At 47.6% G+C, this 13,489-nt stretch overlaps 1 long non-coding RNA gene across 1 annotated transcript; it reads left to right on the top strand.

The window, feature by feature from the left end:
* Positions 1-781: 781 nt before the first annotated feature.
* LOC116974015 lies at positions 782-5,708 on the top strand. The gene is made up of 3 exons (XR_004412255.1): positions 782-833; positions 5,152-5,154; positions 5,650-5,708. It is a non-coding gene; the product is annotated as an uncharacterized LOC116974015 (long non-coding RNA).
* Positions 5,709-13,489: the final 7,781 nt, after the last annotated feature.

The raw sequence follows: 13,489 nt of genomic DNA on the forward strand, positions 1-13,489 counted from the left end.
ACCGGCCACCCCAACACTCCCCCTCCACTACACCACCCCCCGCATATCCATCTTTTCCACCTAAATTTTTCCCGCTCTGCTACTCTGACCCTGCCCCACACATCCCCACAGCCTCTGACTATCCCAAACAGTCAGCAAAGCTAGGGCAGCACAGTGGCGTGGCGGTAGAGTTGCTGCCTTATAGCGCTTTCTCACGGGGTGACTTGACGCAAGAGTTAACCAGAGTTGAACATCGTGGGAACCCCGTGCGATAACCGTACGGCATTCGTGGACCACCGTGGACCACCGTGGCGCTAACGGCAGGTACTCGTGTAACTTGGTGACTCGGGAGAAAATTCAAGCAAGTTTGAATTTCTCCAAGAGTGACTTGTACACTTGTGGTTGAAGATTGCAACATTATATGCACGTAGTGGCCAGTGCGATATCCGTATTAACTCTTGCGTGTACCGTGGGAACTCCTGCGAACGGTGAACCCGGAAGCTGGACAGAGGGGACAGAAGGTGAGTAATCTGGAATGAACATGCTGTTAGGCTGGAATCATTCTCTGCGAGATGATCTTAGTGCGGGAGACAAGTGTAGGAGAGGTGTACTGACTGTGTGGGCAGAAATTTGGAAGTGATTGCCCACCATTCTCAAAAGCCGCTGTGTCTCCCTGTCCCTCCAACTCCAGAGGAATCCGCGCCCCCTCATCCGCAACCCGGGTTCCTCTGGAGTTGGAGCGGGGCTGGGCTAGAGTTGCTGCTGGCTGTGAGTCTCTGGGATCTCCGTGCTTGCAGTCGGTGTCCCGTTGGTCCTAACGTCTCCGGCCACCCCCCTGGACTGGAGCTGAGACTGTGAACTGTACCGCCCTTGCCCCCTCCCTCTGCAACTGCAAACAACCCCACAGTTCCCAGTCTCAGCTCCTGTACAGGGGGGTGGCCGGAGACGTCACAGCCCGAGCTGCGCCCCCTCATCCGCAACCCCAAGAACAAGACATACCTTGCACACCATCAGCTTCTGTCTCTACGGGGAGCGTGTTCCTCTGGAGTTGGGACGGGGCTGCGCTGCTGCTGGCTGTGGGTCCCTGGGATCTCAGTGCTTGCAGTGGGCCTGGGGGTCGGTGTCCCGTTGGTCCTGACGTCTCCGGTGACTGGCACTGACCTGTTGGCATCGCCGACGTGAAGACAGTGCAAAGCCCCCGCGCCGGTGCAATGGGCGGGGAGCTGAAGAGGGGAGGGAAGGGGTCACACACATGGCCGGGAAGCAGAGGGGTGTAGGTGGGGTGAAACTGAAGGGAGCGACAATCTGCTGCTGCCTGCCCGCTGAGTTAAAAAGTTCCCACACAAGACTCACGATACACTGTATATCGTGACCGTGGGAACTTTTTAACTCAGCGGGCAGGCAGCAGCAGATTGTCAATTATTAACCCTCCCGCGCAATTACCTTCTCTTTTATGAATGGGGATTCACAATGTTCATTCAAGATTTAACGGGAAAGCTCGGGAGACGAACAAGTCACTCGCACAAATAACAGAAATGCCGAGTACCCGTGGGAACTCTTTATCTACCCCCCGCTATATCGTGTGATATCGTGCTAGACCACGACCACTTCACTCTGGTTACATCTTGCGTCAAGTCGCCCCGTGAGAAAGTGCTTTTACAGCGCCAGAGATCTTGACTACCGTATGCTGTCTGTACGGAGTTCGTACATTCTCCCTGTGACTGCGTGCGTTTACTCCAGATGCTCCGGTTTCTTCCCGCATTTTAAAGACAAACAGGTTTGTAGGTTAATTGGCCTTGGTAAAATTGTCCCGAACATGTAAATAGTGTAAAGGGCCTGTTCCACTTGCCGTTTTTTTGGCGACTGCCGGCATCATTGACTGACGTATCAGGTCACCGAAAAATTTGCGGCATCATGACGTTTTATACATGGTGTTTTTTCAAGTGTCGCAACATTTTCTTGTCGCCGCTGGATTTTGAAATGTTGAAATCTTTTGGCGACAATGATATGACGCCGGCAGTCGCCGAAAAAATCACAAAGTGGGATAGGCCCTTTAGAGGATCGTTGGTCGGCATGAACTTAGTGGGCTGAAAGGCCTGTTTCCGTGCTGTAACTTCAAAGTAATGTCTAAAGTAAATGCTGCCATGATTTCTTTGAGAGAATTTCAAATTGAACTGTCGCTCTGCAAGATGCAAGTTAGTTTAATGTACAATAATGAGCTATTAACAGAGATGATCCATTTGTTCTGAGCAGCAGGAGTCTGGGGAGCATCATGAGAAAGAATCTTAGAAAGGTTTGGGGATCTTTATGGCTCAAAGATTTGGAATGAAGCAAATCTGACTGGTTTGACATTGATTGCACTGTCTAGTCAGTAGCCAGGTCAGAAAAAAAGACCCCTAACAAATCATCTCCCTTATAAAACCTCCTGCTATTGGTTGCCATGGTGCTGTGTTTGGTGGTGAAACTGGAAGAGCAATCCAGCAGATGGCAGTCGCAATACTGCAGAGAATTTGGAATAACACTTAGATTCTTATCTCTTCCACACAAATTCCTATGATTCTGTGTCAGGGACATTATTACCTTGTTTGTGCTTCACACAGCAAAGTGTTACATTTGCTTACCTGTTTACTGGACTTGGTGAGTGGGTGAGTGTCAAACCTCCTGAACATCACTTAAATTAGATGGGAACAAGGAGAGGTTATTCATTTTAAGTTGATATGATAAGTTTTAATCTGCAATTTGAGAGAGAGAAGGTTAAATCAGAAGTGTCAGTGTTGCAGTTGAACAAAGGGAACTGTGAAGGCATGAGAGAGGAGCTGGCCAAGGTTGACTGGAAAAGGATCCCAGCAGGAATGACGGTGGAACTGTAACGGCAAGTTCTCGTTTAATCTTTCTATTTTATTTCGAAGTCACGTGAGTGACTACGTGAAGACTTCAAAGCTCTGTGGTTTCATGCAGTAACCCAATCTGTGTGTGAAACACTTAAACTGATAAACCATTAATGGTATAAAACATGGGTTATTAATACCATGATGCTAACTTGCATACATGGCCATTGTTCTTAACCGGACCATAGTCCCGATTGACTTTGAGTTAGACAATAACTCATGCAACACTGTGCAGAATTCTATCTGCAAATATCTAGATATTTTCAACCAAATTTTATAATTTATTAACACGCACTATGTAATTCTCTTGCTGTATGATGAAAGGGAACTATCCATTCTATTGGCTGCTAATGATCCATCAGCAATATCTTGAGACTATTGAATAATAATAAATAAACTAGCTTTCATCTCATAGGTATTAGCAAGCTCAGTGTACTTGTATACCTAATGACACCCCCAATCTCCGCTCTGGTGGGTTTGCTGTCAACTTCAAATGTACGCAATCATGCACATTTTGCTTATGAGATCATTCCCATAACAAGCTAACAGTTATGACCCAGAGACCGAGCCAGAGATTGAGTAAAGACTGGGTACTTTGTGCTGAGATCAGTTGCTGAAAGCATAATCATCTTAAAAAATAATGCTCCCATTAAGAATACAGTAGAAGAATATTTGCATAATAATTTACTGATATACATCGCACACTACAATGAGTGTAGGTTTTAGACACCCTGCATAACGTTAGTGAACAGCGGGTGAATAACCAATCATTTATTGTCCCACTTATGGTACTATAGAGAATGACAAAGCAGCACAAGCAGTGTCAATTGTGCTATCACATAAACGCTTCTCTAAGCCCAAACTGAAAGCCACACAAACCTCTGTTACTTCCGTTTAAAAGTAACTCACATATTTTGTTCACACTTCCCATACAATCGTGCAGAGCTAGCTGCCCGAGAAAACAGGCTGCCCCAGCCAACACTTGTGACCGAGTAAAAAGGATTTGCTTCAGCCGCCTTACCATGGCCTGAATGAATAGGCAAAATTGGCACTATTAAATGTCATGTTGCCTCATTCTTAATATCGCAAGAGGTATCTACTGATAAACCCCAAGAATTATCAGCTGCAAATTTTGCATATTATCTAAAACTCAATGACACAATGCCCTTTGATCTGAGTAGGGCAGCATTTGGTTCCACCACTGGCTATATTATCAAAACACCAGATAATCTGTGCCTCAAGTGTATAGATATGGCAAAGCATGCATCTTCAAGGTCGATTCTCTGAATCAGTTAAGTTGCTGAAAGCCAATCATCCACCTTAAACTAGATAACTAAACACATGATCAGATTAGCCAAATGCTAACATGATTTGGCATGCTCCCTGTTTCTGTAATCTTGAGAAGTATCAGAAATATATCCCTCTCGTTCTTGGCCAAACCACTCATCCTCCGATGAGATGTCACTGATTCCACTCGGATCCACCGTTCCTCTATTGACCATACGGATGGAACCTTATGACTAGAGCTGAAAACACAGTCTCCTCTTGATGTGAGAATACGAGTTTCCTGTCAATTTAGCATAATGCAAACCTGAACCAGGAAATAGTTTGCACTCCTCTGACTGAAACCACTTGTGTGAGTCGCCAGAGTGCACAACACAATCTCTTCGACCCGCCACTCAATCAGGAATACTGGTATTGAGAGCCTACGGATTATCATAAATACATTGTTGATTCACAATATGAACCTGGAGGTCAGATAAAAAATATTATATGCCAGACTTCCTGCTGGTGGCTACCTATCCCAGAGAGGATGGCGAAGATGTTTCCAATGAACCGGCAACTCTACTAATAGCCCTGTCTCATGGTGCGAGCTGATCCACGAGGAATCCCGAGTGAAAGACTCGTGGTTGTGTACGAGATTCCAAGTGTATGATCAAGAGTTTAACCGGGAGATGAAATCTTTGAATGTGGACGGATGTGCACATCAGATTGTTGGGAGACGGAGCTCAGGGTTTGCCTCCTGAGCTGCTTTGGTGCCCAGGCGTGAGTTGAGGTGGAGGGAGGTTGGGGGGGGGGGGGGGGGGGGGGGGGGTACGTGGGCATCATTAATCTGTCTGGGGTGACAAGGCTCTTGGGTTAGGCTGGGATCATTCTCTGCGGGATGATCTTAGTGCGGGAGACAAGTGTAGGAGAGGTGTACTGACTGTGTGGGCAGACACTTTGGTAGTGATTGCCCACCAGTCTCAAAAGCTGCTGTGTTTCCCTGTCCCTGGGATAGCAGGGGGTGATCAAACACCACAATACCCCCTCCCCCTCCACGCCAACACGAAGGGCAACGATCCCAAGGCTTTAGCATCAGAAACAGCGGGCATGCGACAATCACCTGCCATAACGCGAGAGAGATCATGCACTATTGTAGGTCTCCTTTGCACGTCGGTGTTTCTGTCTTTCTCCACTCATTGTTGGCCCTGTCTGTCGCCATCCCCACCCCCACCCCTCTGCTTCCCGGCCATGTGTGTGACCCCTTCCTTCCCCTCTCCAGCTCCCCGCCCATTGCACCGGACGCGGGGGCTTTGCAATGTCTTCACGTCGGCGATGCCATCAGGTCAGTGCCAGTCGCCCCGGGGCAGATGCTCGGGGGCTCTCCCCCAGAGTGGCACCGGACCGGCGGGGGGGATGGGAGTCAGCAGGCAAGCCGGCTCTGCCACACCATGGGCCGCCGCCAACCAAGCCACCCGTCCACGTCCACATGCACGGTAGAACTGGAGCTGAGACAGAGAACTGTACCACCCTTGCCCCCTCCTTCTGCAACTGCAAACAACCCCACTCTCCTGCTCACCTAACCCGCCTATCCCTTCTCTCTGGGTATTGAAGGCGCTTCTGGTCTACAGTGTGCAATCGTCACCAAAATCCATTGCATCTTTAGAAAGGAAAAATACAAAACATGTCAATCCCACTGGATAGGCCTTAGGCATGGTGCTGTACAACACGAAAACAGGTCCTTCGGCCCAGCTTGGCCGTGCCGTCCAAGTTGGCGTCTTGGGGTAGTCCTATTTGCCTGCATTTGGCCCATAGCCCTCTAAACCCTTCCCATCCATTTATCTTTCGTTAATAACCTCAAGAAAATTCCTGCTTCAGTTTCCTGGGTCCAACTCAGGGAGAAGTCTCCCCCCTTTCCAGGGTTAATCGCTCCACTGTTTATAATGCTCTTTGCATTATGAAGTCCTCGTCAGTGAATCCCATGGGCAATCACTACCAAAGTGTCTGCTCACATAGTCAATACACTTGGGATAGAGCGAGTGGGCAGATGCATGGCAGATGAAGTATAATGTAGATAAATGTGAGGTTATCCACTTTGGCAGTAAAGGAGGCAGATTATAATCTCAATGGTGTCAGATTTGGAATAAGGGAAGGAAAGGGAAACAAGACCTGGGTGTCCTTGTACACCAGCCAGTGAAAGTAAACATGCAGGTACAGCAGACAGTGAAGAAAGCTAATTGCATGTTGGCCTTATCGAGATTTGAGTATAGGAGTAAAGAGGTCCTTCTGCAGTTGTACTGGGCACTAGTGAGACCACATCTGGAGTATTGGTCTCCTAATTTGAGGAAGGACATCCTTGCTATTGAGGCAGTGCAGCGTAGGTTCACGAGGTTAATTCCTGGGATGGTGGGACTGTCATATGAGGAAAGATTGGAAAGACTGGGCTTGTATTCACAGGAATTTAGAAGGATGAGAGGTTATCTTATAGAAAAGTATAAAATCATAAAAGGACTGGACAAGCTAGACGCAGGAAAATGTTTCCAAATTTGGGGAAGTCCAGTACCAGGGGCCACAATTTAAGAATAAAGGGGAGGCCATTTAAAACTGAGATGAGAAAAAACTTTTTCACCCAGAGAGTTGTGAATTTGTGGAATTCTGTGCCACAGAATGTAGTAGAGGCTAGTTCACTGGATGAGTTTAAAATAGTTAGGTATAGCTCTAGGGGCTAGCGGAATCAAGGGATATGGGGAGAAAGCAGGCACGGGTTACTTATTGTGGATGATCAGCCATGATCACAATGAATGGCGGTGCAGGATCGAAGGGACAAATGGCCTCCTCCTGCACTATTTTCTATGTTTCTATATTTTCTGAAAGTGGGTTTCCAGTGCCTGCATCTGTCTGGGAGATGCCTGCAGCTAACGCACAACAGAGACTTAATTAAGGTTCACTGCCTGCAGGTGCTGTCGAAGAACAGCAGGGAGAACCAGAGCCCAAGGTACAGCTGAGCAGGCTTGAACAGCAAGATGAACAAGAGTCAAGAGTCGGGAGAGTCACAAGTGTTTTAAAGTCATATGTCCCAAAACGGAACTATTAAATTCTTACTTGGTACCGCTGCAGAAAGCCCCCCCCCCCCACCAGCCACCACCTGAAGCCCTCCCCCTCCCACTACTCTGGCTGCAGGATACATCACACACCCCCCCCCCCCACTGGCCCTCGACAACCCCCGCCTGAAGCCGCCACCCTCCCCGGCTGCAGGACGCTTTGGCCCCCGACGGCCCTCGTCTGAAGCCATCCCCCTCCCCCAGAAGTAGGACACTCCCCCCCAACCACTGGCCCTTGACAGCACCCGTCTGAAACCATCCCCCTCCAATGGCTGTAGGACGCTCCCCCCACCGGCCCACGGCTGAAGCCATCCCCATCCCCCCGGCTGCAGAACGGAACTAGAGAGGCAACAAGAAAGAATTGACTGAATAAATCTCATCTTTAACTTTTAAATTGTTGGTATATTTTAAGAGTTATTCACATTTTAAACTTTAATAAATCCTTTTTCCACTTGCCGTGCCCGTCAGCTGCGCCTGCTCAGTAATACCTGCGTGTTCTACGTCCCAATGGGACCTCAGTGGGCAGGAATGGCTGCGCTGCCAGAGAGCCACTAAGAGTGGATGGGGGGATGGAGTGAGTACAGGACGCTCCCCCACACCCCCACCAGCCCCCAACAATTCCCGCCTGAAGCTGCTCCCCCTCCCCCGGCTGCAAGATGCACACCCCCACCGGCCCCTGCTAGAAGCCGTCCCATCCCCAGCTGCAAGACCCTCCCACCCCCCTCAACGGTCCCCACCCCGTCCCCGGCTGCAGGATGCTCCTCACCAGTCCCCGCCTGAATCCGGTGAGGAGCGGCAGCGATAGGCCACAACAGGGGAAGACAGCGGCAGCGGTAGCCCATGACAGCAGCAGGGATAGACAGAGGCAGCAGCAGGCAACGGCAGCGGCAGGTGTAAGCAATGGCAGCGGCAGGTGTAGGCTGCAGCAGGGGTAGGCCATGGCAGCGGTAACCACGGCAGTGGTAGGCCATGGCAGCGCTCCCCCCCCCCCCTCCCCACTGGCCTTTGACAGGCCCCGCCTGAAGCAGTCCCCCTCCCACTGCTGCAGGACGCTCACCTCTCCCGCGCCGACCCTCGACAGCATCCGTGCAGGGCACTATGCCGTCGCCATATGGTGGCCACATGTTCGCGGGTGGTTGCCGGGGAGTCGCCTTCATGGTCGTGAGGAGTTCCCACATTCTGGGAACTATTCACGGCTTCATGATGGTCGCCGTGAATTTTTCAACATGTGGAAAAATTACCGCCGACTAGAATGAAGCCGCCATGGAGAGTAGCGAGAATTCCCGTGCCGTAGGTGGGTCACCAGGAGGTCGAAGGTACTCCTAAGTTGTCGTAGGTTGTAGCCGGTGCTGACCGATGAATTTCATTGGCTCATTGGGGAAATAAACGTAAGCAGTATTTTTCAGAACCAAGGATAACCGACCGGTAACGTTAAATGTCCGCCGAGCTTCACAGCCGTGTATCTCTGGCATCTTAAAAGTTGTCTCCACTGCTTCTCCCCCCTCTCTCCCCCTTCTCTCCCCCTTCTCTCCCATCTCCCCCCACTTTTAAAGGACTTACTGTACACTGTGCCTTTTTGCTTCTTAATTACAGCGCCAACCTTCCTGTTCATCGCGGTGTGTGTCTGTATCATATTGGCTTTGCATCGTGTGAATTTCACTCAGACAGCGCCCCCCCTGCATGCCCTGTCACCCGCCTGCATAATGGGCTGGTGAAGGAAGCGATGTGTTTGTGTGTTCCACTCTGACAGTCGCCATTCCAGTTGCCGGTTTTTCAGGCGACTACCGGCAACTTGACAGTCACCAGCAGTTGCCTGAAAAATCGCCTAAGTGGGACAGGCCCATTAGATGCAAGGGATATAAGGAACTCACCGCAGAAAGACAGTATTCATAAAGGAATCTGAAAAACCATAGAGCCTAATCCAGACAAATTGACTCTTTCAGTGCTACAAACCTAATCACCAACAACTTGCACCAGTAATCAGCTGAGAGAGCCGTGGTAATGTCTAGTAATCCATCATATCCTCCTTTGCTGATCCCAACAGTGAGTCCCTGCTCCAATTACTGAAGGGCTCATGACGACAGTGTACAATGGTGATTGGTCTCCTTGAGGATTCCTTGTGAAGAAGTGAAATGTATTTCTCATTGCTGGAATGACTGGTGTTTCTCACATATGGAGGGGATGACTGTAGTCATCTCCTGTCACCATTCTTCTCTGTTTACCCCAGTGAGTCTCCTGACCTTCCTGGCACACTGGCCCATTCCCTTGGCATTTATCCCACTGCTGTGAAGACCAGGTTTCCGTCACAAAAATTGGGAGCTCTCTCCCTTTCCCCTGGATCTTCTAACTCTTCCATTGCAGCCATAATAATCATAATCATAATCTTAATTTATTAGCCAAGTATGTTTTGCAACATACAAGGAATTTGGTTTGCCATACAGTCATACCAAAAAAGCAACAAGGCACACAACTACATAAACATCCACCACAGCGGCTCCTCCACATGCCCCACTGTGACGGAAGGCAATAAAGTCTTATCTTCTTTCCTACTTTCCTCTCGTGGTCGGGGGAGTCGAACTTTCTGCAGCCGGCGAGTTCTCTGGATACTTTAATGAGAAAGCTAGAGAGGGCTCTTAAAGATAGTGGAGTCAGGGGATATGGGGAGAAGACAGGAATGGGGTACTAATTGTGGATGATCAGCCATCATCACATTCAATTCAATTCAATTCAATTCAATTAACTTTATTTTTCCGTTAGGAACTTTGGTTTCTGCAGCCATACAACAAAATGAAACAATTTTACAAGACACACAGCCAACTCAATTCACACAGACATCCATCACAGTGAATCTCCTCCTCACTGTGATGGAAGGCAAAGTCTTGTCTCTCCCCTGCTCTCCATCCTCTCCCGATGTTAAAGCCCCCGGCGGGCGATGGCAAATCCCGCGGCCGTTAAAGCCTTTGAATGACGGTGCTGGCTCAAAGGGCCAAATGGCCTACTCCTGCACCTATTGTCTATTGTTTATTGTCTATTGTCTATTGTCTACTATACAAAGACACGCCCATGTTAACAATTCTTCTACATTGTGTGTGGGAAGAAAAAAATGATTAAAATACATACATATTCAATTGTAAATTGTTTAAACTGGAAAGAATGCAAAAAAGATTTACAAAGATATTTCTGGCTCTGGAGGGGTTGAGTTGTCGTGGGAGGCTGGATAGGCTAATACTTTTTCCCCCTGGAGAGAGGAAGCAGAGTGGTGATCTTTCAGAAATTTATAAAATCATGAAAGTTTAAAAATCATGTAAGTCTAAAACTAGAGATCATAAGTCGAAGGTGAGGGGAGAGGCTATAAAAAGGACCAGACGAACAAATTTTGAACTCTCTGTTGTGTGCTTCCTGCAGGCCTCTCCCAGACAGAAAGGTGCATGGATAGCTAAGGTTTGAAAGGATATGGACCAGGCACAGACAAGTGGGTCTAACTCAAATAGGCTTGGTCGGCATGGAGCTTTCATGCTGTAGAACTCTACAATGCCATGAAAGCAGTCAACATAATCGAAAACATGTCCCACCCTGGTCATTCCTTCTTCTCCTTACTCTCGTTGGGCAGAAGGTACATAAGCTGGAAAACATGCACCACCAGACTTAGGACCTGTTTCTTCCCTTCTGTTATTAGGTTTCTCAACAGCCTTCCATTAATAAGGGTACTTCCATTAGTACTGTGTATGGCAATAAGGAATAACCCACATAAATGAAATTTTGCAGTTCCATGCATCCCTCAGCTATCTACAACCATAAGGTCATAGGTCATAATTAATAGGAGCAGAATTAGGCCATTCGGACCATCAAGTTTACTCTGCCATTCAATCATGGCTGATCTATCTCTCCCTCCTAACCCCATTCTCCTGCCTTCTCCTCATAACCCCTGACCCGTACTAATCAAGAATCTATCTATCTCTGCCTTAAAAATATCCACTGACTTTGCCTCCACAGCCTTCTGCGGCAAAATATTTCACAGATTCACTACCCTCTGACTAAAGACTAACTTACACACCTTGAAGAAATGTTTGGTGGAGCATTAGCTTATTTTTTCTGTCAAGCACCCCCCCCCCCCCCACCAACTTCATCTACTGGGAAAGCAACCGACATAATCAACACAATAACTCACAATAACAATAACGACATAATAACTCACAACCTAGAAGGAAGCTGATGAATAATCCAACGCAGGCAAAAATGTTGCACTCCATTGCAATAAATGTCAACAGGTCCCAACAGCGTCAGTGTCCAGATGGCACACTCTGCACTTTTTGTTGTTGGATTGTGTCCATGTAAGAAGCAACAGCCTCGTGAAGCATTTGAGGCTCAGTGTTGGAGGCCGATCACATCCATCTGCTCTTTCTGCCTGCTCATTGCCAAATCAGATATTTTCACTGTTACGGTTCCACACAGAGGTCACACATTTTGTGAAGCTGTCTTCCTGCAGCCGAACAGATTCTGCTGTACGGCCAACAGCTTGTGCTCGACTCCTCCTGAAATCGAGGACTGCAGTTGGCCGTCCTGTTGCAACAGACACACATCACATCTGTGCCTTCACACCACTTGTGGCCACACAGCATTCAGGTTTATTCTCCGGTCAGCAAAATGACAGATTAGTCCATCCAAAACGGTCCCTTTCCAAGAACGGTTTCAGAGTACAGTCAGCGGTGAACACTCCCGGGTTCAAAAGTAAAACTCTAAGTCAAAGAAACACCTGTTACAAAATGCTGCACTCTGCAGATGGCAAAATCTTTGGCAGTCATGGAGGATAGTTTTAACTTCTTTACCACAAACAAAACTGCAAATGCCAAACTTTTTTCCTTGGTGTTTAAACTGATAGGAAGGAACTGCATTCCTCGTGACCTGCATGGGTTTTCTCTGCGATATACGGTTTCCTCCCACACTCCAAAGACGTACACTCCAAAGCTTTGTAGGTTAATTGGCTTGGTATAAATGTAAATTGTCCCTAGTGTCTGTAGGATAGTGTTAATCTGTGGGGATCGCTGGTCGGCACAGACTCGGTGGGCCAAAAGGCCTGTTTCAGCTCTGTACCTTCCAAACTAAAACTAAAACAAAATTTCTCTGGCCTCCTCCATCTCCTCCATTCGTTCATCTCCGCCCTCCATATTATGTGTCCCTACCCTCTACCTACTCTCTACTAGCCATGCCCCCCACTGGTTCTATATTTTATTCCCCAAACTCCTTCCTTAACGGAGTGCACAACTCGCATCCTTTTTTCTTCTCCAATTATCACCTCCACCCTTGGTTACATTCTCCAACATTCCCTCCCCCACCTATTAGCTAACTCACTTTCTTTATGTTTTGCTCTGGTTGGCTGCTTGGATTCACATTCTCTTTCATTAATGACAGAAATCAAGAAATATTCAAATCGCGTTAAGGTTCAAAAGCAACTGTGGAAATGCATGCTAAATTTTGGGGATGATTTTTGCATGGATAGATGGTTCATTTCAAGTTAAATGTTCTAACAAACCTGATTTCCACCCAATTCTGATCCATCTACTTCTTGATGTAATAACCATTAAATATGAGCATTTGAATGGAGAGGTTAAGGTTTGGATGTAGGGTAGGGACATAGAAACAGAAACTTAGAAAATAGGTGCAGGAGTAGAGCATTTGGCCCATTGCGCCAGCACCACCATTCAATATGATCATGGCTGATCATCCAAAATCAGTACCCCGTTCATGCTTTCTTCCCAAATCCCTTGATTCAGTTAGCCCTAAAAGTTATATCTAACTCTCCCTTGAAAACATCCAGTGTATTGGCCTCCACTGCTTTCTGTGGCAGAGAATTCCACAGATTCACAACTCTCTGGGTGAAAAGGTTTTTCCTCATCACAGTCCTAAAAGGCCTACCCCTTATTCTTAAACTGTGACCCTGGCTCTGGTCTTCCCTAACATCGATAACATTTTTCCTGCATCTAGCCTGTCCAATGACTTAAGAATTTTATATGTTTCCATAAGATCACCTCTCATCCTTCTAAATTCCAGTGAATATTCAATATTTATGTTCATGTTGACAAAAATATTTCTTTTCATATTGACAATGATTGAGTGTCATAGAAACATAGCAACATAGAACATAGGTGCAGGAGGAGGCCATTCGGCCCTTCGAGCCAGCACCGCCATTCATTGTGATCATGGCTGATGTCAGTAGAAGCAGGAGGGCTTTTATCACCCCAACGTCTTCAACCCCACTAC

This window comes from Amblyraja radiata, chromosome 6 (genome assembly GCF_010909765.2).
Source record: "Amblyraja radiata isolate CabotCenter1 chromosome 6, sAmbRad1.1.pri, whole genome shotgun sequence".
Lineage (NCBI taxonomy): Eukaryota > Metazoa > Chordata > Chondrichthyes > Rajiformes > Rajidae > Amblyraja > Amblyraja radiata.